We start from the raw sequence: 26,495 nt of genomic DNA, 5'->3' as shown, positions 1-26,495 counted from the left end.
CTAGGATGTCTGCGTGCTGTTGGATTCTTGAATTTTGCCTTTTCCCTTAGTTTTCGGTGTTGCTGCGCGGTAATGATACGGTCCAGCACGCTGACCCGTCTCTTGCCTCTCGGTACCCAAATTCGCGAACCTGCGGCCACAGTCAAATGAAAGGGTCCGTTGTGTGTTTGTCGAGTTGGTCTCTCCCAGTCGATTCTAGCGCCTGTCCTCTACATATACGCCCATTTGCAAGCGTCAGCTTTCGCGTCAGCCGAGCAAAGTCGAGACAAGTCGACACATGGGGACGGGACACACGATGCTGTGAATCGCAATCCACACTAGCCTACGCGGAGCGGGACGAGGGGCGAAGGAAAACCATTCGTAACACGACAGTTCGCGAGCGTTGAAAACATTCTCCTGAGTAAAGGAGACAACTTCCGTGCGGTGTCCGGGTTTCAAACCCAGATCAGTTACTTGGGAAGCAACCATGCTCACCGACACACCACCACCGCCTTCTGCTACGCGCTGCTTGCGCCGTGATGTGTCGCCTTCCCTCCTGGCGCCAGAGGCCGAAGGCAATCTCGCTGTAGGCGCTCAACGCCGAGTGGAAGGCGAGCACAGCTGAACCCGTTTTCCTGGTGCTGCTAGGGCGATATACTGTAACTGAGCGCAAAACGAACTTTCACTGAAGAATCTGCCCTTTAATGCACATCAGGGCGAACATGAAATTTCTAATATGAAGTACCCACTGACGATCCAAAGGCGTTTCAGTATGTATGGGTCGGTACCACCGGGTAGTGCCTAAGTATTGTAAAGTGAAGGTCGACAGCTTGAGCCTCACAGGAAGTATTTCATTGGCTTCCCACGAGTGCGTAATGCAGAGCGTGGCTGTTGCTAGGAAACGGCCTTATTTGCCGTTCTTTAATATCTAGTTTTCTTTGCATCAATGTGAAAATGTTACTATTACTAAATACAGTTTTGCTAGTTACAGTTCAAACTGGAAACGACGGAAGAAAGCGGTCCAACGCGCCACATTAGTTCCCGAAATGGAGGGTTCGTTTCCTTCGCCACGTCTGACATTGTGTCTTAAATATTCTAAACCTGACATAATTACATCCTACCGAAAAAAGAAACAGATTTCGCAGCTAGGTTCTTGAGATATTGCTAGAGATGGAAGTCACTGGAGCGAATGCCTCGCACGTCAGATTGGCCGAGCGGTCTAAGGCGCCAGATTTAAGCTCTGGTTCCCGTAAGGGAGCGAGGGTTCGAACCCCACATCTGACTATCCATTTTGAACATTCTGAAACTAACATACTCCCTTGATCTTATAGAACAAGTAAATTACGCAGAAACACGCCATGCAGATTTTACTAGAGACGACAGTGACAGCAGTGTAGGCGTCGCTCGTCCGGTAGCCCGAGCGGTCGAAAAGAAATAGCGGAACATACTTTTCCTGTGGCGAGTTTTAGCTCTTCTCACGGACGTTTCCGTTGTCGTTGTGTTGTGGCTCTAGGTTCCAAGCGACAGCGAGAAAACCTCAACAGCAACACATACGTGTTTAAATGAATCGTAGGGCCTTAATAAAGATAGATGAAACGGTGGCTCAGGTACTGGAGTTCTGAAGCGGCCGTATTGCGTGGGCAGTAAGCTCACTAAGTTAGTGTGTCATGCTAATAACGGGAAGGCTGTGGATTAGGTCCCACCAAGGGCTATTCCATATTGCTTCCCTAAAAGGCAGCGCGAGAGACTGCCAGGCAAATCACAAGTGATCTGTACAAGGACTAAGATGTCCACACGTCTGGAAACGTTCTCGCCGACTTCTGTGCCACGCTGACGACACGGGTTCTCGTCCGAACACCGAAGTTAAGCAGCATTTTTGCGTGCTTAGTACACGGCTCGGTGACTAACTAGGATGTCTGCGTGCTGTTGGATTCTTGAATTTTGCCTTTTCCCTTAGTTTTCGGTGTTGCTGCGCGGTAATGATACGGTCCAGCACGCTGACCCGTCTCTTGCCTCTCGGTACCCAAATTCGCGAACCTGCGGCCACAGTCAAATGAAAGGGTCCGTTGTGTGTTTGTCGAGTTGGTCTCTCCCAGTCGATTCTAGCGCCTGTCCTCTACATATACGCCCATTTGCAAGCGTCAGCTTTCGCGTCAGCCGAGCAAAGTCGAGACAAGTCGACACATGGGGACGGGACACACGATGCTGTGAATCGCAATCCACACTAGCCTACGCGGAGCGGGACGAGGGGCGAAGGAAAACCATTCGTAACACGACAGTTCGCGAGCGTTGAAAACATTCTCCTGAGTAAAGGAGACAACTTCCGTGCGGTGTCCGGGTTTCAAACCCAGATCAGTTACTTGGGAAGCAACCATGCTCACCGACACACCACCACCGCCTTCTGCTACGCGCTGCTTGCGCCGTGATGTGTCGCCTTCCCTCCTGGCGCCAGAGGCCGAAGGCAATCTCGCTGTAGGCGCTCAACGCCGAGTGGAAGGCGAGCACAGCTGAACCCGTTTTCCTGGTGCTGCTAGGGCGATATACTGTAACTGAGCGCAAAACGAACTTTCACTGAAGAATCTGCCCTTTAATGCACATCAGGGCGAACATGAAATTTCTAATATGAAGTACCCACTGACGATCCAAAGGCGTTTCAGTATGTATGGGTCGGTACCACCGGGTAGTGCCTAAGTATTGTAAAGTGAAGGTCGACAGCTTGAGCCTCACAGGAAGTATTTCATTGGCTTCCCACGAGTGCGTAATGCAGAGCGTGGCTGTTGCTAGGAAACGGCCTTATTTGCCGTTCTTTAATATCTAGTTTTCTTTGCATCAATGTGAAAATGTTACTATTACTAAATACAGTTTTGCTAGTTACAGTTCAAACTGGAAACGACGGAAGAAAGCGGTCCAACGCGCCACATTAGTTCCCGAAATGGAGGGTTCGTTTCCTTCGCCACGTCTGACATTGTGTCTTAAATATTCTAAACCTGACATAATTACATCCTACCGAAAAAAGAAACAGATTTCGCAGCTAGGTTCTTGAGATATTGCTAGAGATGGAAGTCACTGGAGCGAATGCCTCGCACGTCAGATTGGCCGAGCGGTCTAAGGCGCCAGATTTAAGCTCTGGTTCCCGTAAGGGAGCGAGGGTTCGAACCCCACATCTGACTATCCATTTTGAACATTCTGAAACTAACATACTCCCTTGATCTTATAGAACAAGTAAATTACGCAGAAACACGCCATGCAGATTTTACTAGAGACGACAGTGACAGCAGTGTAGGCGTCGCTCGTCCGGTAGCCCGAGCGGTCGAAAAGAAATAGCGGAACATACTTTTCCTGTGGCGAGTTTTAGCTCTTCTCACGGACGTTTCCGTTGTCGTTGTGTTGTGGCTCTAGGTTCCAAGCGACAGCGAGAAAACCTCAACAGCAACACATACGTGTTTAAATGAATCGTAGGGCCTTAATAAAGATAGATGAAACGGTGGCTCAGGTACTGGAGTTCTGAAGCGGCCGTATTGCGTGGGCAGTAAGCTCACTAAGTTAGTGTGTCATGCTAATAACGGGAAGGCTGTGGATTAGGTCCCACCAAGGGCTATTCCATATTGCTTCCCTAAAAGGCAGCGCGAGAGACTGCCAGGCAAATCACAAGTGATCTGTACAAGGACTAAGATGTCCACACGTCTGGAAACGTTCTCGCCGACTTCTGTGCCACGCTGACGACACGGGTTCTCGTCCGAACACCGAAGTTAAGCAGCATTTTTGCGTGCTTAGTACACGGCTCGGTGACTAACTAGGATGTCTGCGTGCTGTTGGATTCTTGAATTTTGCCTTTTCCCTTAGTTTTCGGTGTTGCTGCGCGGTAATGATACGGTCCAGCACGCTGACCCGTCTCTTGCCTCTCGGTACCCAAATTCGCGAACCTGCGGCCACAGTCAAATGAAAGGGTCCGTTGTGTGTTTGTCGAGTTGGTCTCTCCCAGTCGATTCTAGCGCCTGTCCTCTACATATACGCCCATTTGCAAGCGTCAGCTTTCGCGTCAGCCGAGCAAAGTCGAGACAAGTCGACACATGGGGACGGGACACACGATGCTGTGAATCGCAATCCACACTAGCCTACGCGGAGCGGGACGAGGGGCGAAGGAAAACCATTCGTAACACGACAGTTCGCGAGCATTGAAAACATTCTCCTGAGTAAAGGAGACAACTTCCGTGCGGTGTCCGGGTTTCAAACCCAGATCAGTTACTTGGGAAGCAACCATGCTCACCGACACACCACCACCGCCTTCTGCTACGCGCTGCTTGCGCCGTGATGTGTCGCCTTCCCTCCTGGCGCCAGAGGCCGAAGGCAATCTCGCTGTAGGCGCTCAACGCCGAGTGGAAGGCGAGCACATCTGAACCCGTTTTCCTGGTGCTGCTAGGGCGATATACTGTAACTGAGCGCAGAACGAACTTTCACTGAAGAATCTGCCCTTTAATGCACATCAGGGCGAACATGAAATTTCTAATATGAAGTACCCACTGACGATCCAAAGGCGTTTCAGTATGTATGGGTCGGTACCACCGGGTAGTGCCTAAGTATTGTAAAGTGAAGGTCGACAGCTTGAGCCTCACAGGAAGTATTTCATTGGCTTCCCACGAGTGCGTAATGCAGAGCGTGGCTGTTGCTAGGAAACGGCCTTATTTGCCGTTCTTTAATATCTAGTTTTCTTTGCATCAATGTGAAAATGTTACTATTACTAAATACAGTTTTGCTAGTTACAGTTCAAACTGGAAACGACGGAAGAAAGCGGTCCAACGCGCCACATTAGTTCCCGAAATGGAGGGTTCGTTTCCTTCGCCACGTCTGACATTGTGTCTTAAATATTCTAAACCTGACATAATTACATCCTACCGAAAAAAGAAACAGATTTCGCAGCTAGGTTCTTGAGATATTGCTAGAGATGGAAGTCACTGGAGCGAATGCCTCGCACGTCAGATTGGCCGAGCGGTCTAAGGCGCCAGATTTAAGCTCTGGTTCCCGTAAGGGAGCGAGGGTTCGAACCCCACATCTGACTATCCATTTTGAACATTCTGAAACTAACATACTCCCTTGATCTTATAGAACAAGTAAATTACGCAGAAACACGCCATGCAGATTTTACTAGAGACGACAGTGACAGCAGTGTAGGCGTCGCTCGTCCGGTAGCCCGAGCGGTCGAAAAGAAATAGCGGAACATACTTTTCCTGTGGCGAGTTTTAGCTCTTCTCACGGACGTTTCCGTTGTCGTTGTGTTGTGGCTCTAGGTTCCAAGCGACAGCGAGAAAACCTCAACAGCAACACATACGTGTTTAAATGAATCGTAGGGCCTTAATAAAGATAGATGAAACGGTGGCTCAGGTACTGGAGTTCTGAAGCGGCCGTATTGCGTGGGCAGTAAGCTCACTAAGTTAGTGTGTCATGCTAATAACGGGAAGGCTGTGGATTAGGTCCCACCAAGGGCTATTCCATATTGCTTCCCTAAAAGGCAGCGCGAGAGACTGCCAGGCAAATCACAAGTGATCTGTACAAGGACTAAGATGTCCACACGTCTGGAAACGTTCTCGCCGACTTCTGTGCCACGCTGACGACACGGGTTCTCGTCCGAACACCGAAGTTAAGCAGCATTTTTGCGTGCTTAGTACACGGCTCGGTGACTAACTAGGATGTCTGCGTGCTGTTGGATTCTTTAATTTTGCCTTTTCCCTTAGTTTTCGGTGTTGCTGCGCGGTAATGATACGGTCCAGCACGCTGACCCGTCTCTTGCCTCTCGGTACCCAAATTCGCGAACCTGCGGCCACAGTCAAATGAAAGGGTCCGTTGTGTGTTTGTCGAGTTGGTCTCTCCCAGTCGATTCTAGCGCCTGTCCTCTACATATACGCCCATTTGCAAGCGTCAGCTTTCGCGTCAGCCGAGCAAAGTCGAGACAAGTCGACACATGGGGACGGGACACACGATGCTGTGAATCGCAATCCACACTAGCCTACGCGGAGCGGGACGAGGGGCGAAGGAAAACCATTCGTAACACGACAGTTCGCGAGCGTTGAAAACATTCTCCTGAGTAAAGGAGACAACTTCCGTGCGGTGTCCGGGTTTCAAACCCAGATCAGTTACTTGGGAAGCAACCATGCTCACCGACACACCACCACCGCCTTCTGCTACGCGCTGCTTGCGCCGTGATGTGTCGCCTTCCCTCCTGGCGCCAGAGGCCGAAGGCAATCTCGCTGTAGGCGCTCAACGCCGAGTGGAAGGCGAGCACAGCTGAACCCGTTTTCCTGGTGCTGCTAGGGCGATATACTGTAACTGAGCGCAAAACGAACTTTCACTGAAGAATCTGCCCTTTAATGCACATCAGGGCGAACATGAAATTTCTAATATGAAGTACCCACTGACGATCCAAAGGCGTTTCAGTATGTATGGGTCGGTACCACCGGGTAGTGCCTAAGTATTGTAAAGTGAAGGTCGACAGCTTGAGCCTCACAGGAAGTATTTCATTGGCTTCCCACGAGTGCGTAATGCAGAGCGTGGCTGTTGCTAGGAAACGGCCTTATTTGCCGTTCTTTAATATCTAGTTTTCTTTGCATCAATGTGAAAATGTTACTATTACTAAATACAGTTTTGCTAGTTACAGTTCAAACTGGAAACGACGGAAGAAAGCGGTCCAACGCGCCACATTAGTTCCCGAAATGGAGGGTTCGTTTCCTTCGCCACGTCTGACATTGTGTCTTAAATATTCTAAACCTGACATAATTACATCCTACCGAAAAAAGAAACAGATTTCGCAGCTAGGTTCTTGAGATATTGCTAGAGATGGAAGTCACTGGAGCGAATGCCTCGCACGTCAGATTGGCCGAGCGGTCTAAGGCGCCAGATTTAAGCTCTGGTTCCCGTAAGGGAGCGAGGGTTCGAACCCCACATCTGACTATCCATTTTGAACATTCTGAAACTAACATACTCCCTTGATCTTATAGAACAAGTAAATTACGCAGAAACACGCCATGCAGATTTTACTAGAGACGACAGTGACAGCAGTGTAGGCGTCGCTCGTCCGGTAGCCCGAGCGGTCGAAAAGAAATAGCGGAACATACTTTTCCTGTGGCGAGTTTTAGCTCTTCTCACGGACGTTTCCGTTGTCGTTGTGTTGTGGCTCTAGGTTCCAAGCGACAGCGAGAAAACCTCAACAGCAACACATACGTGTTTAAATGAATCGTAGGGCCTTAATAAAGATAGATGAAACGGTGGCTCAGGTACTGGAGTTCTGAAGCGGCCGTATTGCGTGGGCAGTAAGCTCACTAAGTTAGTGTGTCATGCTAATAACGGGAAGGCTGTGGATTAGGTCCCACCAAGGGCTATTCCATATTGCTTCCCTAAAAGGCAGCGCGAGAGACTGCCAGGCAAATCACAAGTGATCTGTACAAGGACTAAGATGTCCACACGTCTGGAAACGTTCTCGCCGACTTCTGTGCCACGCTGACGACACGGGTTCTCGTCCGAACACCGAAGTTAAGCAGCATTTTTGCGTGCTTAGTACACGGCTCGGTGACTAACTAGGATGTCTGCGTGCTGTTGGATTCTTGAATTTTGCCTTTTCCCTTAGTTTTCGGTGTTGCTGCGCGGTAATGATACGGTCCAGCACGCTGACCCGTCTCTTGCCTCTCGGTACCCAAATTCGCGAACCTGCGGCCACAGTCAAATGAAAGGGTCCGTTGTGTGTTTGTCGAGTTGGTCTCTCCCAGTCGATTCTAGCGCCTGTCCTCTACATATACGCCCATTTGCAAGCGTCAGCTTTCGCGTCAGCCGAGCAAAGTCGAGACAAGTCGACACATGGGGACGGGACACACGATGCTGTGAATCGCAATCCACACTAGCCTACGCGGAGCGGGACGAGGGGCGAAGGAAAACCATTCGTAACACGACAGTTCGCGAGCATTGAAAACATTCTCCTGAGTAAAGGAGACAACTTCCGTGCGGTGTCCGGGTTTCAAACCCAGATCAGTTACTTGGGAAGCAACCATGCTCACCGACACACCACCACCGCCTTCTGCTACGCGCTGCTTGCGCCGTGATGTGTCGCCTTCCCTCCTGGCGCCAGAGGCCGAAGGCAATCTCGCTGTAGGCGCTCAACGCCGAGTGGAAGGCGAGCACATCTGAACCCGTTTTCCTGGTGCTGCTAGGGCGATATACTGTAACTGAGCGCAGAACGAACTTTCACTGAAGAATCTGCCCTTTAATGCACATCAGGGCGAACATGAAATTTCTAATATGAAGTACCCACTGACGATCCAAAGGCGTTTCAGTATGTATGCGTCGGTACCACCGGGGCAGTGCCTAAGTATTGTAAAGTGAAGGTCGACAGCTTGAGCCTCACAGGAAGTATTTCATTGGCTTCCCACGAGTGCGTAATGCACAGCGTGGCTGTTGCTAGGAAACGGCCTTATTTGCCGTTCGTTAATATCTAGTTTTCTTTGCATCAATGTGAAAATGTTACTATTACTAAATACAGTTTTGCTAGTTACAGTTCAAACTGGAAACGACGGAAGAAAGCGGTCCAACGCGCCACATTGGTTCCCGAAAGGGAGGGTGCGTTTCCTTCGCCACGTCTGACATTGTGTCTTAAATATTCTAAACCTGACATAATTACATCCTACCGAAAAAAGAAACAGATTTCGCAGCGAGGTTCTTGAGATATTGCTAGAGATGGAAGTCACTGGAGCGAATGCCTCGCACGTCAGATTGGCCGAGCGGTCTAAGGCGCCAGATTTAAGCTCTGGTTCCCGTAAGGGAGCGTGGGTTCGAACCCCACATCTGACAATGCATTTTGAACATTCTGAAACTAACATACTCCCTTGATCTTATAGAACAAGTAAATTACGCAGAAACACGCCATGCAGATTTTACTAGAGACGACAGTGACAGCAGTGCAGGCGTCGCTCGTCCGGTAGCCCGAGCGGTCGAAAAGAAATAGCGGAACATACTTTTCCTGTGGCGAGTTTTAGCTCTTCTCACGGACGTTTCCGTTGTCGTTGTGTTGTGGCTCTAGGTTCCAAGCGACAGCGAGAAAACCTCAACAGCAACACATACGTGTTTAAATGAATCGTAGGGCCTTAATAAAGATAGATGAAACGGTGGCCCGGGTACTCGAGTTCTGAAGCGGCCGTATTGCGTGGGCAGTAAGCTCACTAAGTTAGTGTGTCATGCTAATAACGGGAAGGCTGTGGATTAGGTCCCACCAATGGCTATTCCATATTGCTTCCCTAAAAGGCAGCGCGAGAGACTGCCAGGCAAATCTCAAGTGATCTGTACAAGGACTAAGATGTCCACACGTCTGGAAACGTTCTCGCCGACTTCTGTGCCACGCTGACGACACGGGTTCTCGTCCGAACACCGAAGTTAAGCAGCATTTTTGCGTGCTTAGTACACGGCTCGGTGACTAACTAGGATGTCTGCGTGCTGTTGGATTCTTCAATTTTGCCTTTTCCCTTAGTTTTCGGTGTTGCTGCGCGGTAATGATACGGTCCAGCACGCTGACCCGTCTCTTGCCTCTCGGTACCCAAATTCGCGAACCTGCGGCCACAGTCAAATGAAAGGGTCCGTTGTGTGTTTGTCGAGTTGGTCTCTCCCAGTCGATTCTAGCGCCTGTCCTCTACATATACGCCCATTTGCAAGCGTCAGCTTTCGCGTCAGCCGAGCAAAGTCGAGACAAGTCGACACATGGGGACGGGACACACGATGCTGTGAATCGCAATCCACACTAGCCTACGCGGAGCGGGACGAGGGGCGAAGGAAAACCATTCGTAACACGACAGTTCGCGAGCGTTGAAAACATTCTCCTGAGTAAAGGAGACAACTTCCGTGCGGTGTCCGGGTTTCAAACCCAGATCAGTTACTTGGGAAGCAACCATGCTCACCGACACACCACCACCGCCTTCTGCTACGCGCTGCTTGCGCCGTGATGTGTCGCCTTCCCTCCTGGCGCCAGAGGCCGAAGGCAATCTCGCTGTAGGCGCTCAACGCCGAGTGGAAGGCGAGCACAGCTGAACCCGTTTTCCTGGTGCTGCTAGGGCGATATACTGTAACTGAGCGCAAAACGAACTTTCACTGAAGAATCTGCCCTTTAATGCACATCAGGGCGAACATGAAATTTCTAATATGAAGTACCCACTGACGATCCAAAGGCGTTTCAGTATGTATGGGTCGGTACCACCGGGTAGTGCCTAAGTATTGTAAAGTGAAGGTCGACAGCTTGAGCCTCACAGGAAGTATTTCATTGGCTTCCCACGAGTGCGTAATGCAGAGCGTGGCTGTTGCTAGGAAACGGCCTTATTTGCCGTTCTTTAATATCTAGTTTTCTTTGCATCAATGTGAAAATGTTACTATTACTAAATACAGTTTTGCTAGTTACAGTTCAAACTGGAAACGACGGAAGAAAGCGGTCCAACGCGCCACATTAGTTCCCGAAATGGAGGGTTCGTTTCCTTCGCCACGTCTGACATTGTGTCTTAAATATTCTAAACCTGACATAATTACATCCTACCGAAAAAAGAAACAGATTTCGCAGCTAGGTTCTTGAGATATTGCTAGAGATGGAAGTCACTGGAGCGAATGCCTCGCACGTCAGATTGGCCGAGCGGTCTAAGGCGCCAGATTTAAGCTCTGGTTCCCGTAAGGGAGCGTGGGTTCGAACCCCACATCTGACAATGCATTTTGAACATTCTGAAACTAACATACTCCCTTGATCTTATAGAACAAGTAAATTACGCAGAAACACGCCATGCAGATTTTACTAGAGACGACAGTGACAGCAGTGTAGGCGTCGCTCGTCCGGTAGCCCGAGCGGTCGAAAAGAAATAGCGGAACATACTTTTCCTGTGGCGAGTTTTAGCTCTTCTCACGGACGTTTCCGTTGTCGTTGTGTTGTGGCTCTAGGTTCCAAGCGACAGCGAGAAAACCTCAACAGCAACACATACGTGTTTAAATGAATCGTAGGGCCTTAATAAAGATAGATGAAACGGTGGCCCGGGTACTGGAGTTCTGAAGCGGCCGTATTGCGTGGCAGTAAGCTCACTAAGTTAGTGTGTCATGCTAATAACGGGAAGGCTGTGGATTAGGTCCCACCAATGGCTATTCCATATTGCTTCCCTAAAAGGCAGCGCGAGAGACTGCCAGGCAAATCTCAAGTGATCTGTACAAGGACTAAGATGTCCACACGTCTGGAAACGTTCTCGCCGACTTCTGTGCCACGCTGACGACACGGGTTCTCGTCCGAACACCGAAGTTAAGCAGCATTTTTGCGTGCTTAGTACACGGCTCGGTGACTAACTAGGATGTCTGCGTGCTGTTGGATTCTTGAATTTTGCCTTTTCCCTTAGTTTTCGGTGTTGCTGCGCGGTAATGATACGGTCCAGCACGCTGACCCGTCTCTTGCCTCTCGGTACCCAAATTCGCGAACCTGCGGCCACAGTCAAATGAAAGGGTCCGTTGTGTGTTTGTCGAGTTGGTCTCTCCCAGTCGATTCTAGCGCCTGTCCTCTACATATACGCCCATTTGCAAGCGTCAGCTTTCGCGTCAGCCGGTCAAAGTCGAGACAAGTCGACACATGGGGACGGGACACACGATGCTGTGAATCGCAATCCACACTAGCCTACGCGGAGCGGGACGAGGGGCGAAGGAAAACCATTCGTAACACGACAGTTCGCGAGCGTTGAAAACATTCTCCTGAGTAAAGGAGACAACTTCCGTGCGGTGTCCGGGTTTCAAACCCAGATCAGTTACTTGGGAAGCAACCATGCTCACCGACACACCACCACCGCCTTCTGCTACGCGCTGCTTGCGCCGTGATGTGTCGCCTTCCCTCCTGGCGCCAGAGGCCGAAGGCAATCTCGCTGTAGGCGCTCAACGCCGAGTGGAAGGCGAGCACAGCTGAACCCGTTTTCCTGGTGCTGCTAGGGCGATATACTGTAACTGAGCGCAAAACGAACTTTCACTGAAGAATCTGCCCTTTAATGCACATCAGGGCGAACATGAAATTTCTAATATGAAGTACCCACTGACGATCCAAAGGCGTTTCAGTATGTATGGGTCGGTACCACCGGGTAGTGCCTAAGTATTGTAAAGTGAAGGTCGACAGCTTGAGCCTCACAGGAAGTATTTCATTGGCTTCCCACGAGTGCGTAATGCAGAGCGTGGCTGTTGCTAGGAAACGGCCTTATTTGCCGTTCTTTAATATCTAGTTTTCTTTGCATCAATGTGAAAATGTTACTATTACTAAATACAGTTTTGCTAGTTACAGTTCAAACTGGAAACGACGGAAGAAAGCGGTCCAACGCGCCACATTAGTTCCCGAAATGGAGGGTTCGTTTCCTTCGCCACGTCTGACATTGTGTCTTAAATATTCTAAACCTGACATAATTACATCCTACCGAAAAAAGAAACAGATTTCGCAGCTAGGTTCTTGAGATATTGCTAGAGATGGAAGTCACTGGAGCGAATGCCTCGCACGTCAGATTGGCCGAGCGGTCTAAGGCGCCAGATTTAAGCTCTGGTTCCCGTAAGGGAGCGAGGGTTCGAACCCCACATCTGACTATCCATTTTGAACATTCTGAAACTAACATACTCCCTTGATCTTATAGAACAAGTAAATTACGCAGAAACACGCCATGCAGATTTTACTAGAGACGACAGTGACAGCAGTGTAGGCGTCGCTCGTCCGGTAGCCCGAGCGGTCGAAAAGAAATAGCGGAACATACTTTTCCTGTGGCGAGTTTTAGCTCTTCTCACGGACGTTTCCGTTGTCGTTGTGTTGTGGCTCTAGGTTCCAAGCGACAGCGAGAAAACCTCAACAGCAACACATACGTGTTTAAATGAATCGTAGGGCCTTAATAAAGATAGATGAAACGGTGGCCCGGGTACTGGAGTTCTGAAGCGGCCGTATTGCGTGGGCAGTAAGCTCACTAAGTTAGTGTGTCATGCTAATAACGGGAAGGCTGTGGATTAGGTCCCACCAATGGCTATTCCATATTGCTTCCCTAAAAGGCAGCGCGAGAGACTGCCAGGCAAATCTCAAGTGATCTGTACAAGGACTAAGATGTCCACACGTCTGGAAACGTTCTCGCCGACTTCTGTGCCACGCTGACGACACGGGTTCTCGTCCGAACACCGAAGTTAAGCAGCATTTTTGCGTGCTTAGTACACGGCTCGGTGACTAACTAGGATGTCTGCGTGCTGTTGGATTCTTCAATTTTGCCTTTTCCCTTAGTTTTCGGTGTTGCTGCGCGGTAATGATACGGTCCAGCACGCTGACCCGTCTCTTGCCTCTCGGTACCCAAATTCGCGAACCTGCGGCCACAGTCAAATGAAAGGGTCCGTTGTGTGTTTGTCGAGTTGGTCTCTCCCAGTCGATTCTAGCGCCTGTCCTCTACATATACGCCCATTTGCAAGCGTCAGCTTTCGCGTCAGCCGAGCAAAGTCGAGACAAGTCGACACATGGGGACGGGACACACGATGCTGTGAATCGCAATCCACACTAGCCTACGCGGAGCGGGACGAGGGGCGAAGGAAAACCATTCGTAACACGACAGTTCGCGAGCATTGAAAACATTCTCCTGAGTAAAGGAGACAACTTCCGTGCGGTGTCCGGGTTTCAAACCCAGATCAGTTACTTGGGAAGCAACCATGCTCACCGACACACCACCACCGCCTTCTGCTACGCGCTGCTTGCGCCGTGATGTGTCGCCTTCCCTCCTGGCGCCAGAGGCCGAAGGCAATCTCGCTGTACGCGCTCAACGCCGAGTGGAAGGCGAGCACATCTGAACCCGTTTTCCTGGTGCTGCTAGGGCGATATACTGTAACTGAGCGCAGAACGAACTTTCACTGAAGAATCTGCCCTTTAATGCACATCAGGGCGAACATGAAATTTCTAATATGAAGTACCCACTGACGATCCAAAGGCGTTTCAGTATGTATGCGTCGGTACCACCGGGGCAGTGCCTAAGTATTGTAAAGTGAAGGTCGACAGCTTGAGCCTCACAGGAAGTATTTCATTGGCTTCCCACGAGTGCGTAATGCACAGCGTGGCTGTTGCTAGGAAACGGCCTTATTTGCCGTTCGTTAATATCTAGTTTTCTTTGCATCAATGTGAAAATGTTACTATTACTAAATACAGTTTTGCTAGTTACAGTTCAAACTGGAAACGACGGAAGAAAGCGGTCCAACGCGCCACATTGGTTCCCGAAAGGGAGGGTGCGTTTCCTTCGCCACGTCTGACATTGTGTCTTAAATATTCTAAACCTGACATAATTACATCCTACCGAAAAAAGAAACAGATTTCGCAGCGAGGTTCTTGAGATATTGCTAGAGATGGAAGTCACTGGAGCGAATGCCTCGCACGTCAGATTGGCCGAGCGGTCTAAGGCGCCAGATTTAAGCTCTGGTTCCCGTAAGGGAGCGTGGGTTCGAACCCCACATCTGACAATGCATTTTGAACATTCTGAAACTAACATACTCCCTTGATCTTATAGAACAAGTAAATTACGCAGAAACACGCCATGCAGATTTTACTAGAGACGACAGTGACAGCAGTGCAGGCGTCGCTCGTCCGGTAGCCCGAGCGGTCGAAAAGAAATAGCGGAACATACTTTTCCTGTGGCGAGTTTTAGCTCTTCTCACGGACGTTTCCGTTGTCGTTGTGTTGTGGCTCTAGGTTCCAAACGACAGCGAGAAAACCTCAACAGCAACACATACGTGTTTAAATGAATCGTAGGGCCTTAATAAAGATAGATGAAACGGTGGCCCGGGTACTCGAGTTCTGAAGCGGCCGTATTGCGTGGGCAGTAAGCTCACTAAGTTAGTGTGTCATGCTAATAACGGGAAGGCTGTGGATTAGGTCCCACCAATGGCTATTCCATATTGCTTCCCTAAAAGGCAGCGCGAGAGACTGCCAGGCAAATCTCAAGTGATCTGTACAAGGACTAAGATGTCCACACGTCTGGAAACGTTCTCGCCGACTTCTGTGCCACGCTGACGACACGGGTTCTCGTCCGAACACCGAAGTTAAGCAGCATTTTTGCGTGCTTAGTACACGGCTCGGTGACTAACTAGGATGTCTGCGTGCTGTTGGATTCTTCAATTTTGCCTTTTCCCTTAGTTTTCGGTGTTGCTGCGCGGTAATGATACGGTCCAGCACGCTGACCCGTCTCTTGCCTCTCGGTACCCAAATTCGCGAACCTGCGGCCACAGTCAAATGAAAGGGTCCGTTGTGTGTTTGTCGAGTTGGTCTCTCCCAGTCGATTCTAGCGCCTGTCCTCTACATATACGCCCATTTGCAAGCGTCAGCTTTCGCGTCAGCCGGTCAAAGTCGAGACAAGTCGACACATGGGGACGGGACACACGATGCTGTGAATCGCAATCCACACTAGCCTACGCGGAGCGGGACGAGGGGCGAAGGAAAACCATTCGTAACACGACAGTTCGCGAGCGTTGAAAACATTCTCCTGAGTAAAGGAGACAACTTCCGTGCGGTGTCCGGGTTTCAAACCCAGATCAGTTACTTGGGAAGCAACCATGCTCACCGACACACCACCACCGCCTTCTGCTACGCGCTGCTTGCGCCGTGATGTGTCGCCTTCCCTCCTGGCGCCAGAGGCCGAAGGCAATCTCGCTGTAGGCGCTCAACGCCGAGTGGAAGGCGAGCACAGCTGAACCCGTTTTCCTGGTGCTGCTAGGGCGATATACTGTAACTGAGCGCAAAACGAACTTTCACTGAAGAATCTGCCCTTTAATGCACATCAGGGCGAACATGAAATTTCTAATATGAAGTACCCACTGACGATCCAAAGGCGTTTCAGTATGTATGGGTCGGTACCACCGGGTAGTGCCTAAGTATTGTAAAGTGAAGGTCGACAGCTTGAGCCTCACAGGAAGTATTTCATTGGCTTCCCACGAGTGCGTAATGCAGAGCGTGGCTGTTGCTAGGAAACGGCCTTATTTGCCGTTCTTTAATATCTAGTTTTCTTTGCATCAATGTGAAAATGTTACTATTACTAAATACAGTTTTGCTAGTTACAGTTCAAACTGGAAACGACGGAAGAAAGCGGTCCAACGCGCCACATTAGTTCCCGAAATGGAGGGTTCGTTTCCTTCGCCACGTCTGACATTGTGTCTTAAATATTCTAAACCTGACATAATTACATCCTACCGAAAAAAGAAACAGATTTCGCAGCTAGGTTCTTGAGATATTGCTAGAGATGGAAGTCACTGGAGCGAATGCCTCGCACGTCAGATTGGCCGAGCGGTCTAAGGCGCCAGATTTAAGCTCTGGTTCCCGTAAGGGAGCGTGGGTTCGAACCCCACATCTGACAATGCATTTTGAACATTCTGAAACTAACATACTCCCTTGATCTTATAGAACAAGTAAATTACGCAGAAACACGCCATGCAGATTTTACTAGAGACGACAGTGACAGCAGTGTAGGCGTCGCTCGTCCGGTAGCCCGAGCGGTCGAAAAGAAATAGCGGAACATACTTTTCCTGTGGCGAGTTTTAGCTCTTCTCACGGACGTTTCCGTTGTCGTTGTGTTGTGGCTCTAGGTTCCAAGCGACAGCGAGAAAACCTCAACAGCAACACATACGTGTTTAAATGAATCGTAGGGCCTTAATAAAGATAGATGAAACGGTGGCCCGGGTACTGGAGTTCTGAAGCGGCCGTATTGCGTGGCAGTAAGCTCACTAAGTTAGTGTGTCATGCTAATAACGGGAAGGCTGTGGATTAGGTCCCACCAATGGCTATTCCATATTGCTTCCCTAAAAGGCAGCGCGAGAGACTGCCAGGCAAATCTCAAGTGATCTGTACAAGGACTAAGATGTCCACACGTCTGGAAACGTTCTCGCCGACTTCTGTGCCACGCTGACGACACGGGTTCTCGTCCGAACACCGAAGTTAAGCAGCATTTTTGCGTGCTTAGTACACGGCTCGGTGACTAACTAGGATGTCTGCGTGCTGTTGGATTCTTGAATTTTGCCTTTTCCCTTAGTTTTCGGTGTTGCTGCGCGGTAATGATACGGTCCAGCACGCTGACCCGTCTCTTGCCTCTCGGTACCCAAATTCGCGAACCTGCGGCCACAGTCAAATGAAAGGGTCCGTTGTGTGTTTGTCGAGTTGGTCTCTCCCAGTCGATTCTAGCGCCTGTCCTCTACATATACGCCCATTTGCAAGCGTCAGCTTTCGCGTCAGCCGAGCAAAGTCGAGACAAGTCGACACATGGGGACGGGACACACGATGCTGTGAATCGCAATCCACACTAGCCTACGCGGAGCGGGACGAGGGGCGAAGGAAAACCATTCGTAACACGACAGTTCGCGAGCGTTGAAAACATTCTCCTGAGTAAAGGAGACAACTTCCGTGCGGTGTCCGGGTTTCAAACCCAGATCAGTTACTTGGGAAGCAACCATGCTCACCGACACACCACCACCGCCTTCTGCTACGCGCTGCTTGCGCCGTGATGTGTCGCCTTCCCTCCTGGCGCCAGAGGCCGAAGGCAATCTCGCTGTAGGCGCTCAACGCCGAGTGGAAGGCGAGCACAGCTGAACCCGTTTTCCTGGTGCTGCTAGGGCGATATACTGTAACTGAGCGCAAAACGAACTTTCACTGAAGAATCTGCCCTTTAATGCACATCAGGGCGAACATGAAATTTCTAATATGAAGTACCCACTGACGATCCAAAGGCGTTTCAGTATGTATGGGTCGGTACCACCGGGTAGTGCCTAAGTATTGTAAAGTGAAGGTCGACAGCTTGAGCCTCACAGGAAGTATTTCATTGGCTTCCCACGAGTGCGTAATGCAGAGCGTGGCTGTTGCTAGGAAACGGCCTTATTTGCCGTTCTTTAATATCTAGTTTTCTTTGCATCAATGTGAAAATGTTACTATTACTAAATACAGTTTTGCTAGTTACAGTTCAAACTGGAAACGACGGAAGAAAGCGGTCCAACGCGCCACATTAGTTCCCGAAATGGAGGGTTCGTTTCCTTCGCCACGTCTGACATTGTGTCTTAAATATTCTAAACCTGACATAATTACATCCTACCGAAAAAAGAAACAGATTTCGCAGCTAGGTTCTTGAGATATTGCTAGAGATGGAAGTCACTGGAGCGAATGCCTCGCACGTCAGATTGGCCGAGCGGTCTAAGGCGCCAGATTTAAGCTCTGGTTCCCGTAAGGGAGCGTGGGTTCGAACCCCACATCTGACAATGCATTTTGAACATTCTGAAACTAACATACTCCCTTGATCTTATAGAACAAGTAAATTACGCAGAAACACGCCATGCAGATTTTACTAGAGACGACAGTGACAGCAGTGTAGGCGTCGCTCGTCCGGTAGCCCGAGCGGTCGAAAAGAAATAGCGGAACATACTTTTCCTGTGGCGAGTTTTAGCTCTTCTCACGGACGTTTCCGTTGTCGTTGTGTTGTGGCTCTAGGTTCCAAGCGACAGCGAGAAAACCTCAACAGCAACACATACGTGTTTAAATGAATCGTAGGGCCTTAATAAAGATAGATGAAACGGTGGCCCGGGTACTGGAGTTCTGAAGCGGCCGTATTGCGTGGGCAGTAAGCTCACTAAGTTAGTGTGTCATGCTAATAACGGGAAGGCTGTGGATTAGGTCCCACCAATGGCTATTCCATATTGCTTCCCTAAAAGGCAGCGCGAGAGACTGCCAGGCAAATCTCAAGTGATCTGTACAAGGACTAAGATGTCCACACGTCTGGAAACGTTCTCGCCGACTTCTGTGCCACGCTGACGACACGGGTTCTCGTCCGAACACCGAAGTTAAGCAGCATTTTTGCGTGCTTAGTACACGGCTCGGTGACTAACTAGGATGTCTGCGTGCTGTTGGATTCTTCAATTTTGCCTTTTCCCTTAGTTTTCGGTGTTGCTGCGCGGTAATGATACGGTCCAGCACGCTGACCCGTCTCTTGCCTCTCGGTACCCAAATTCGCGAACCTGCGGCCACAGTCAAATGAAAGGGTCCGTTGTGTGTTTGTCGAGTTGGTCTCTCCCAGTCGATTCTAGCGCCTGTCCTCTACATATACGCCCATTTGCAAGCGTCAGCTTTCGCGTCAGCCGAGCAAAGTCGAGACAAGTCGACACATGGGGACGGGACACACGATGCTGTGAATCGCAATCCACACTAGCCTACGCGGAGCGGGACGAGGGGCGAAGGAAAACCATTCGTAACACGACAGTTCGCGAGCATTGAAAACATTCTCCTGAGTAAAGGAGACAACTTCCGTGCGGTGTCCGGGTTTCAAACCCAGATCAGTTACTTGGGAAGCAACCATGCTCACCGACACACCACCACCGCCTTCTGCTACGCGCTGCTTGCGCCGTGATGTGTCGCCTTCCCTCCTGGCGCCAGAGGCCGAAGGCAATCTCGCTGTACGCGCTCAACGCCGAGTGGAAGGCGAGCACATCTGAACCCGTTTTCCTGGTGCTGCTAGGGCGATATACTGTAACTGAGCGCAGAACGAACTTTCACTGAAGAATCTGCCCTTTAATGCACATCAGGGCGAACATGAAATTTCTAATATGAAGTACCCACTGACGATCCAAAGGCGTTTCAGTATGTATGCGTCGGTACCACCGGGGCAGTGCCTAAGTATTGTAAAGTGAAGGTCGACAGCTTGAGCCTCACAGGAAGTATTTCATTGGCTTCCCACGAGTGCGTAATGCACAGCGTGGCTGTTGCTAGGAAACGGCCTTATTTGCCGTTCGTTAATATCTAGTTTTCTTTGCATCAATGTGAAAATGTTACTATTACTAAATACAGTTTTGCTAGTTACAGTTCAAACTGGAAACGACGGAAGAAAGCGGTCCAACGCGCCACATTGGTTCCCGAAAGGGAGGGTGCGTTTCCTTCGCCACGTCTGACATTGTGTCTTAAATATTCTAAACCTGACATAATTACATCCTACCGAAAAAAGAAACAGATTTCGCAGCGAGGTTCTTGAGATATTGCTAGAGATGGAAGTCACTGGAGCGAATGCCTCGCACGTCAGATTGGCCGAGCGGTCTAAGGCGCCAGATTTAAGCTCTGGTTCCCGTAAGGGAGCGTGGGTTCGAACCCCACATCTGACAATGCATTTTGAACATTCTGAAACTAACATACTCCCTTGATCTTATAGAACAAGTAAATTACGCAGAAACACGCCATGCAGATTTTACTAGAGACGACAGTGACAGCAGTGCAGGCGTCGCTCGTCCGGTAGCCCGAGCGGTCGAAAAGAAATAGCGGAACATACTTTTCCTGTGGCGAGTTTTAGCTCTTCTCACGGACGTTTCCGTTGTCGTTGTGTTGTGGCTCTAGGTTCCAAGCGACAGCGAGAAAACCTCAACAGCAACACATACGTGTTTAAATGAATCGTAGGGCCTTAATAAAGATAGATGAAACGGTGGCCCGGGTACTCGAGTTCTGAAGCGGCCGTATTGCGTGGGCAGTAAGCTCACTAAGTTAGTGTGTCATGCTAATAACGGGAAGGCTGTGGATTAGGTCCCACCAATGGCTATTCCATATTGCTTCCCTAAAAGGCAGCGCGAGAGACTGCCAGGCAAATCTCAAGTGATCTGTACAAGGACTAAGATGTCCACACGTCTGGAAACGTTCTCGCCGACTTCTGTGCCACGCTGACGACACGGGTTCTCGTCCGAACACCGAAGTTAAGCAGCATTTTTGCGTGCTTAGTACACGGCTCGGTGACTAACTAGGATGTCTGCGTGCTGTTGGATTCTTCAATTTTGCCTTTTCCCTTAGTTTTCGGTGTTGCTGCGCGGTAATGATACGGTCCAGCACGCTGACCCGTCTCTTGCCTCTCGGTACCCAAATTCGCGAACCTGCGGCCACAGTCAAATGAAAGGGTCCGTTGTGTGTTTGTCGAGTTGGTCTCTCCCAGTCGATTCTAGCGCCTGTCCTCTACATATACGCCCATTTGCAAGCGTCAGCTTTCGCGTCAGCCGAGCAAAGTCGAGACAAGTCGACACATGGGGACGGGACACACGATGCTGTGAATCGCAATCCACACTAGCCTACGCGGAGCGGGACGAGGGGCGAAGGAAAACCATTCGTAACACGACAGTTCGCGAGCATTGAAAACATTCTCCTGAGTAAAGGAGACAACTTCCGTGCGGTGTCCGGGTTTCAAACCCAGATCAGTTACTTGGGAAGCAACCATGCTCACCGACACACCACCACCGCCTTCTGCTACGCGCTGCTTGCGCCGTGATGTGTCGCCTTCCCTCCTGGCGCCAGAGGCCGAAGGCAATCTCGCTGTACGCGCTCAACGCCGAGTGGAAGGCGAGCACATCTGAACCCGTTTTCCTGGTGCTGCTAGGGCGATATACTGTAACTGAGCGCAGAACGAACTTTCACTGAAGAATCTGCCCTTTAATGCACATCAGGGCGAACATGAAATTTCTAATATGAAGTACCCACTGACGATCCAAAGGCGTTTCAGTATGTATGCGTCGGTACCACCGGGGCAGTGCCTAAGTATTGTAAAGTGAAGGTCGACAGCTTGAGCCTCACAGGAAGTATTTCATTGGCTTCCCACGAGTGCGTAATGCACAGCGTGGCTGTTGCTAGGAAACGGCCTTATTTGCCGTTCGTTAATATCTAGTTTTCTTTGCATCAATGTGAAAATGTTACTATTACTAAATACAGTTTTGCTAGTTACAGTTCAAACTGGAAACGACGGAAGAAAGCGGTCCAACGCGCCACATTGGTTCCCGAAAGGGAGGGTGCGTTTCCTTCGCCACGTCTGACATTGTGTCTTAAATATTCTAAACCTGACATAATTACATCCTACCGAAAAAAGAAACAGATTTCGCAGCGAGGTTCTTGAGATATTGCTAGAGATGGAAGTCACTGGAGCGAATGCCTCGCACGTCAGATTGGCCGAGCGGTCTAAGGCGCCAGATTTAAGCTCTGGTTCCCGTAAGGGAGCGTGGGTTCGAACCCCACATCTGACAATGCATTTTGAACATTCTGAAACTAACATACTCCCTTGATCTTATAGAACAAGTAAATTACGCAGAAACACGCCATGCAGATTTTACTAGAGACGACAGTGACAGCAGTGCAGGCGTCGCTCGTCCGGTAGCCCGAGCGGTCGAAAAGAAATAGCGGAACATACTTTTCCTGTGGCGAGTTTTAGCTCTTCTCACGGACGTTTCCGTTGTCGTTGTGTTGTGGCTCTAGGTTCCAAGCGACAGCGAGAAAACCTCAACAGCAACACATACGTGTTTAAATGAATCGTAGGGCCTTAATAAAGATAGATGAAACGGTGGCCCGGGTACTCGAGTTCTGAAGCGGCCGTATTGCGTGGGCAGTAAGCTCACTAAGTTAGTGTGTCATGCTAATAACGGGAAGGCTGTGGATTAGGTCCCACCAATGGCTATTCCATATTGCTTCCCTAAAAGGCAGCGCGAGAGACTGCCAGGCAAATCTCAAGTGATCTGTACAAGGACTAAGATGTCCACACGTCTGGAAACGTTCTCGCCGACTTCTGTGCCACGCTGACGACACGGGTTCTCGTCCGGACACCGAAGTTAAGCAGCATTTTTGCGTGCTTAGTACACGGCTCGGTGACTAACTAGGATGTCTGCGTGCTGTTGGATTCTTCAATTTTGCCTTTTCCCTTAGTTTTCGGTGTTGCTGCGCGGTAATGATACGGTCCAGCACGCTGACCCGTCTCTTGCCTCTCGGTACCCAAATTCGCGAACCTGCGGCCACAGTCAAATGAAAGGGTCCGTTGTGTGTTTGTCGAGTTGGTCTCTCCCAGTCGATTCTAGCGCCTGTCCTCTACATATACGCCCATTTGCAAGCGTCAGCTTTCGCGTCAGCCGAGCAAAGTCGAGACAAGTCGACACATGGGGACGGGACACACGATGCTGTGAATCGCAATCCACACTAGCCTACGCGGAGCGGGACGAGGGGCGAAGGAAAACCATTCGTAACACGACAGTTCGCGAGCATTGAAAACATTCTCCTGAGTAAAGGAGACAACTTCCGTGCGGTGTCCGGGTTTCAAACCCAGATCAGTTACTTGGGAAGCAACCATGCTCACCGACACACCACCACCGCCTTCTGCTACGCGCTGCTTGCGCCGTGATGTGTCGCCTTCCCTCCTGGCGCCAGAGGCCGAAGGCAATCTCGCTGTACGCGCTCAACGCCGAGTGGAAGGCGAGCACATCTGAACCCGTTTTCCTGGTGCTGCTAGGGCGATATACTGTAACTGAGCGCAGAACGAACTTTCACTGAAGAATCTGCCCTTTAATGCACATCAGGGCGAACATGAAATTTCTAATATGAAGTACCCACTGACGATCCAAAGGCGTTTCAGTATGTATGCGTCGGTACCACCGGGGCAGTGCCTAAGTATTGTAAAGTGAAGGTCGACAGCTTGAGCCTCACAGGAAGTATTTCATTGGCTTCCCACGAGTGCGTAATGCACAGCGTGGCTGTTGCTAGGAAACGGCCTTATTTGCCGTTCGTTAATATCTAGTTTTCTTTGCATCAATGTGAAAATGTTACTATTACTAAATACAGTTTTGCTAGTTACAGTTCAAACTGGAAACGACGGAAGAAAGCGGTCCAACGCGCCACATTGGTTCCCGAAAGGGAGGGTGCGTTTCCTTCGCCACGTCTGACATTGTGTCTTAAATATTCTAAACCTGACATAATTACATCCTACCGAAAAAAGAAACAGATTTCGCAGCGAGGTTCTTGAGATATTGCTAGAGATGGAAGTCACTGGAGCGAATGCCTCGCACGTCAGATTGGCCGAGCGGTCTAAGGCGCCAGATTTAAGCTCTGGTTCCCGTAAGGGAGCGTGGGTTCGAACCCCACATCTGACAATGCATTTTGAACATTCTGAAACTAACATACTCCCTTGATCTTATAGAACAAGTAAATTACGCAGAAACACGCCATGCAGATTTTACTAGAGACGACAGTGACAGCAGTGCAGGCGTCGCTCGTCCGGTAGCCCGAGCGGTCGAAAAGAAATAGCGGAACATACTTTTCCTGTGGCGAGTTTTAGCTCTTCTCACGGACGTTTCCGTTGTCGTTGTGTTGTGGCTCTAGGTTCCAAGCGACAGCGAGAAAACCTCAACAGCAACACATACGTGTTTAAATGAATCGTAGGGCCTTAATAAAGATAGATGAAACGGTGGCCCGGGTACTCGAGTTCTGAAGCGGCCGTATTGCGTGGGCAGTAAGCTCACTAAGTTAGTGTGTCATGCTAATAACGGGAAGGCTGTGGATTAGGTCCCACCAATGGCTATTCCATATTGCTTCCCTAAAAGGCAGCGCGAGAGACTGCCAGGCAAATCTCAAGTGATCTGTACAAGGACTAAGATGTCCACACGTCTGGAAACGTTCTCGCCGACTTCTGTGCCACGCTGACGACACGGGTTCTCGTCCGGACACCGAAGTTAAGCAGCATTTTTGCGTGCTTAGTACACGGCTCGGTGACTAACTAGGATGTCTGCGTGCTGTTGGATTCTTCAATTTTGCCTTTTCCCTTAGTTTTCGGTGTTGCTGCGCGGTAATGATACGGTCCAGCACGCTGACCCGTCTCTTGCCTCTCGGTACCCAAATTCGCGAACCTGCGGCCACAGTCAAATGAAAGGGTCCGTTGTGTGTTTGTCGAGTTGGTCTCTCCCAGTCGATTCTAGCGCCTGTCCTCTACATATACGCCCATTTGCAAGCGTCAGCTTTCGCGTCAGCCGAGCAAAGTCGAGACAAGTCGACACATGGGGACGGGACACACGATGCTGTGAATCGCAATCCACACTAGCCTACGCGGAGCGGGACGAGGGGCGAAGGAAAACCATTCGTAACACGACAGTTCGCGAGCATTGAAAACATTCTCCTGAGTAAAGGAGACAACTTCCGTGCGGTGTCCGGGTTTCAAACCCAGATCAGTTACTTGGGAAGCAACCATGCTCACCGACACACCACCACCGCCTTCTGCTACGCGCTGCTTGCGCCGTGATGTGTCGCCTTCCCTCCTGGCGCCAGAGGCCGAAGGCAATCTCGCTGTACGCGCTCAACGCCGAGTGGAAGGCGAGCACATCTGAACCCGTTTTCCTGGTGCTGCTAGGGCGATATACTGTAACTGAGCGCAGAACGAACTTTCACTGAAGAATCTGCCCTTTAATGCACATCAGGGCGAACATGAAATTTCTAATATGAAGTACCCACTGACGATCCAAAGGCGTTTCAGTATGTATGCGTCGGTACCACCGGGGCAGTGCCTAAGTATTGTAAAGTGAAGGTCGACAGCTTGAGCCTCACAGGAAGTATTTCATTGGCTTCCCACGAGTGCGTAATGCACAGCGTGGCTGTTGCTAGGAAACGGCCTTATTTGACGTTCGTTAATATCTAGTTTTCTTTGCATCAATGTGAAAATGTTACTATTACTAAATACAGTTTGGTAGTTACAGTTCAAACTGGAAACGACGGAAGAAAGCGGTCCAACGCGCCACATTGGTTCCCGAAAGGGAGGGTGCGTTTCCTTCGCCACGTCTGACATTGTGTCTTAAATATTCTAAACCTGACATAATTACATCCTACCGAAAAAAGAAACAGATTTCGCAGCGAGGTTCTTGAGATATTGCTAGAGATGGAAGTCACTGGAGCGAATGCCTCGCACGTCAGATTGGCCGAGCGGTCTAAGGCGCCAGATTTAAGCTCTGGTTCCCGTAAGGGAGCGTGGGTTCGAACCCCACATCTGACAATGCATTTTGAACATTCTGAAACTAACATACTCCCTTGATCTTATAGAACAAGTAAATTACGCAGAAACACGCCATGCAGATTTTACTAGAGACGACAGTGACAGCAGTGTAGGCGTCGCTCGTCCGGTAGCCCGAGCGGTCGAAAAGAAATAGCGGAACATACTTTTCCTGTGGCGAGTTTTAGCTCTTCTCACGGACGTTTCCGTTGTCGTTGTGTTGTGGCTCTAGGTTCCAAGCGACAGCGAGAAAACCTCAACAGCAACACATACGTGTTTAAATGAATCGTAGGGCCTTAATAAAGATAGATGAAACGGTGGCCCGGGTACTGGAGTTCTGAAGCGGCCGTATTGCGTGGGCAGTAAGCTCACTAAGTTAGTGTGTCATGCTAATAACGGGAAGGCTGTGGATTAGGTCCCACCAATGGCTATTCCATATTGCTTCCCTAAAAGGCAGCGCGAGAGACTGCCAGGCAAATCTCAAGTGATCTGTACAAGGACTAAGATGTCCACACGTCTGGAAACGTTCTCGCCGACTTCTGTGCCACGCTGACGACACGGGTTCTCGTCCGGACACCGAAGTTAAGCAGCATTTTTGCGTGCTTAGTACACGGCTCGGTGACTAACTAGGATGTCTGCGTGCTGTTGGATTCTTCAATTTTGCCTTTTCCCTTAGTTTTCGGTGTTGCTGCGCGGTAATGATACGGTCCAGCA

The 26,495-nt window shown here is 49.9% G+C and overlaps 14 non-coding genes across 14 annotated transcripts; all 14 read left to right on the top strand.

The window, feature by feature from the left end:
• The first annotated feature begins 1,179 nt into the window (after positions 1–1,179).
• Trnal-uaa (transfer RNA leucine (anticodon UAA)) lies at positions 1,180–1,263 on the top strand. The gene has a single exon. It is a non-coding gene; the product is annotated as a tRNA-Leu (tRNA).
• A 1,802-nt stretch (positions 1,264–3,065) lies between these two features.
• Trnal-uaa (transfer RNA leucine (anticodon UAA)) lies at positions 3,066–3,149 on the top strand. The gene has a single exon. It is a non-coding gene; the product is annotated as a tRNA-Leu (tRNA).
• Positions 3,150–4,951: 1,802 nt separating this feature from the next.
• On the top strand, positions 4,952–5,035 carry Trnal-uaa (transfer RNA leucine (anticodon UAA)). Its single transcript has one exon. It is a non-coding gene; the product is annotated as a tRNA-Leu (tRNA).
• A 1,802-nt stretch (positions 5,036–6,837) lies between these two features.
• Trnal-uaa (transfer RNA leucine (anticodon UAA)) lies at positions 6,838–6,921 on the top strand. Its single transcript has one exon. It is a non-coding gene; the product is annotated as a tRNA-Leu (tRNA).
• Positions 6,922–8,724: 1,803 nt separating this feature from the next.
• Positions 8,725–8,808, top strand: Trnal-uaa (transfer RNA leucine (anticodon UAA)). Its single transcript has one exon. It is a non-coding gene; the product is annotated as a tRNA-Leu (tRNA).
• A 1,802-nt stretch (positions 8,809–10,610) lies between these two features.
• On the top strand, positions 10,611–10,694 carry Trnal-uaa (transfer RNA leucine (anticodon UAA)). The gene has a single exon. It is a non-coding gene; the product is annotated as a tRNA-Leu (tRNA).
• A 1,801-nt stretch (positions 10,695–12,495) lies between these two features.
• On the top strand, positions 12,496–12,579 carry Trnal-uaa (transfer RNA leucine (anticodon UAA)). The gene has a single exon. It is a non-coding gene; the product is annotated as a tRNA-Leu (tRNA).
• A 1,803-nt stretch (positions 12,580–14,382) lies between these two features.
• Trnal-uaa (transfer RNA leucine (anticodon UAA)) lies at positions 14,383–14,466 on the top strand. Its single transcript has one exon. It is a non-coding gene; the product is annotated as a tRNA-Leu (tRNA).
• Positions 14,467–16,268: 1,802 nt separating this feature from the next.
• On the top strand, positions 16,269–16,352 carry Trnal-uaa (transfer RNA leucine (anticodon UAA)). The gene has a single exon. It is a non-coding gene; the product is annotated as a tRNA-Leu (tRNA).
• A 1,801-nt stretch (positions 16,353–18,153) lies between these two features.
• Positions 18,154–18,237, top strand: Trnal-uaa (transfer RNA leucine (anticodon UAA)). Its single transcript has one exon. It is a non-coding gene; the product is annotated as a tRNA-Leu (tRNA).
• A 1,803-nt stretch (positions 18,238–20,040) lies between these two features.
• Positions 20,041–20,124, top strand: Trnal-uaa (transfer RNA leucine (anticodon UAA)). Its single transcript has one exon. It is a non-coding gene; the product is annotated as a tRNA-Leu (tRNA).
• Positions 20,125–21,927: 1,803 nt separating this feature from the next.
• Trnal-uaa (transfer RNA leucine (anticodon UAA)) lies at positions 21,928–22,011 on the top strand. The gene has a single exon. It is a non-coding gene; the product is annotated as a tRNA-Leu (tRNA).
• Positions 22,012–23,814: 1,803 nt separating this feature from the next.
• Positions 23,815–23,898, top strand: Trnal-uaa (transfer RNA leucine (anticodon UAA)). The gene has a single exon. It is a non-coding gene; the product is annotated as a tRNA-Leu (tRNA).
• A 1,802-nt stretch (positions 23,899–25,700) lies between these two features.
• Trnal-uaa (transfer RNA leucine (anticodon UAA)) lies at positions 25,701–25,784 on the top strand. The gene has a single exon. It is a non-coding gene; the product is annotated as a tRNA-Leu (tRNA).
• Positions 25,785–26,495: the final 711 nt, after the last annotated feature.

This window comes from Schistocerca cancellata, unplaced genomic scaffold (assembly GCF_023864275.1).
Source record: "Schistocerca cancellata isolate TAMUIC-IGC-003103 unplaced genomic scaffold, iqSchCanc2.1 HiC_scaffold_355, whole genome shotgun sequence".
Taxonomy (NCBI): Eukaryota; Metazoa; Arthropoda; class Insecta; order Orthoptera; family Acrididae; genus Schistocerca; species Schistocerca cancellata.
This window is presented reverse-complemented; position numbering and strand designations above follow the sequence as displayed.